Source organism: Galeopterus variegatus, unplaced genomic scaffold, assembly GCF_000696425.1.
Source record: "Galeopterus variegatus unplaced genomic scaffold, G_variegatus-3.0.2 Scaffold1765, whole genome shotgun sequence".
Taxonomy (NCBI): Eukaryota; Metazoa; Chordata; class Mammalia; order Dermoptera; family Cynocephalidae; genus Galeopterus; species Galeopterus variegatus.
This window is the reverse complement of record NW_007727876.1, coordinates 3621-6338: the sequence shown is the minus strand read 5'-3', so window position 1 is coordinate 6338 and position 2718 is coordinate 3621.

Genomic DNA, 2718 nt, shown 5'->3' with positions numbered 1-2718 from the left:
AAATTCAAATTCTAAATTCCTTAGCCACAGTTCTATCTATACAGCTTCAGCCATCTTTGTATCTACACTGCAACTGGCTCAGTACACAAATGGTTAAACAAATGTTTTAAAATAAATAGAATTGATGAATAAATGTCTCTGAGAAAAGTTCATAAACAGAAATCATGGAGTAATTTTTCTATATAACATGAGAGAGAACCAAGGGAGAAACTTAAGTGTACAGTGCACCAAAATTTTAATACTTAACACTCATTATCATATGGCATAGTAATTAAGTATGTGATCCTGAACTTACAACTATAATTACAATATTCCACTTTCTACTGATGAACATTATTGAGTACATAAGCTTATTATACATCATTCTCTCAAACATCCCAAGAATCTACTAAACTCACTGATGTACAGTGCTTTTGGTGGAAGATATTACTTGCCCTTGTTTTTACTCGGACTAAGATCACCCACGGATGTATAAATGGCATGCACTTAATTACAGTAATGAAATTGCATCCATCAGTTCAAAGACATTGTTAACTCATGTCCATTTCCATTCTTGCCACATATTCTCAGCCCTCTGCATGATTTATTTGATACCAACACTGAAGAGTTTAAAAACCAGTAATGGAAACTCATGGGAATATGAGGTGTGTGCCACGTATGTCAATATGCTTAAGCTTAAAGTAGGGTCCATGAGAAGACTCACAAGTAGCACGATAATTATAATAAAAGCTGCCAGGTCATTATGCTTTACAGGTACTAGCCTGTTTACTTGTCACAATTGTTATGAGGTAGGTATTGTTGTTTTTATCCATTTGGCAGACAAGGAAATTGAAGTAAAGAAAGATTAATTCAATAAGTCTTACTGAGGGCCTTCTCTGTGACATGCACTGTGCTATTTGGTGGTTAAGAAATTTGGTGAAACCCACACAGTGAGACTCATTCAATTACCCTCAAACCCAGGTCTGTGGGATTCCAAAGCTCAGCTGATAATTACCAGCTGGTAATGACTAAGCTGTGATGCTGTGTAACTATCCAGAATGCCCCTGCAAGACGAAGAACCCAACATAGGAAACACACCTAGTCATGAGTATCCTTTATCCCACTAGTCTGAGTGATATTTCTTCCCAACTTATCATCCTGTGTCATTCTGGGACAATTACATAAGGAATCAAGTTTTAAAAATGAGGTTGGCTTCACACGGATGATAAAACAGATGGGATGCAGCTTACATTTATACTCGTTTTACACGGATCAGACAAACATTGATTAAATAATGCTGACTTGTCTTTGTGCAACACAGCCCTCATCCATCTGTATCTATCTGTCGGACTGAACGTTAAGCAATACACAGCAGAGGTCATTATTTTTGGAACTTGTCAGAATGCTGAGAGAGTAAACTCAGTAAAGAAGAGGAACTACTGAGAGTAGGTGAGGTTATAGCAAGATCTTTTATATTTTGGGAAAAAAAAACTGGTTAAGGAAAATCAAATTTCAATTTTCTGTGTTAATAATGCAACAATATCATGAAGGAACAAGACCCTAATTCTCAAAACCCACTTTTTAGGCTTTTCTTAGTGCTGTGATGACAAGTTGCTCTGCCTCTTTGCTCTCTGGCTTTCTCTTGCTGCTATCCTCTTATGGAAGAATGAATGGCTATTATGGAGAAAGAGAAAGAGACCTTGAGTGCTGCAGAGGTTGATTTCCACTTCAATCTCATAATTTTGGCCAGTCCACCTTGACCACATGTCTTCCTAAAGTTAAGCGGAGGTCACCCCAATATTATTCAAAACAATTTGAAATAAGCATCCGTGTTCCTAATGGACTTCATTTCTTCCTTTGGCCTGCTGTTAGCATTTGGTTTTCCTCAGCTTGACTCTCGTTCTTTACTTTTCCCATCCTTCTGGCTCTGTCCACCAAACGACCTTTCCAGTAATCAAGCTGAAGTTCTACCTGCCTGAGCTGGGACCCTGGCCAGGTGTTCTTCAGTCTCCCTTGAGGGAATTTTGCAACTCAGAAATAAAAGAAGCTAGATTTATGCAACTAAAAGTTGGTTAATAATAGATTATACATTTATAAGCTATATAAAATTTATACATTATCACAGAATTTATAAACAAGAATGTTACTTATCATATTTACTTTTGTTTCTCCAGCCAGTCAAAAAGCCCCTTGAAAGACAGATCCTGAATGGACCCCACGTAGCATCTAAAACTTTTCCAAGATGTGAAACCATCCTACATTGCTTCCCTGCCTGTGCACTTGGCTCTTGGCTCCTAAGCCCCTTGAAAGACAGATCCTGAATGGACCCCACGTAGCATCTAAAACTTTTCCAAGATGCGAAACCATCCTACATTGCTTCCCTGCCTGTGCACTTGGCTCTTGGCTCCCCCTCCCCACTATAGCTTTTGACTGAATCATTATAATGCTAACAACAGATCTTCAATTCATTGGCTTTGCCTTACTGAGAAAAAAGTGGTCAATTAGAAGAAAAATCACCCTTTTGCGTGATTTACAGAAGAAAGGGAAACTCTCAAGTAGACACTTGCTGATAGCACATACTTTTCATTTATGTAGTTTAATAGTTAGAAAATCTCTGATTCCTTTTTTTTAATCAACTAGAACTTTGTCTTAAAATGGGTAACTGAAAAAATAAGCCACATATAACAGATGGATTTATAATTTTGCACTGTATTCTTGATAAAAAGCCAGAATTACATT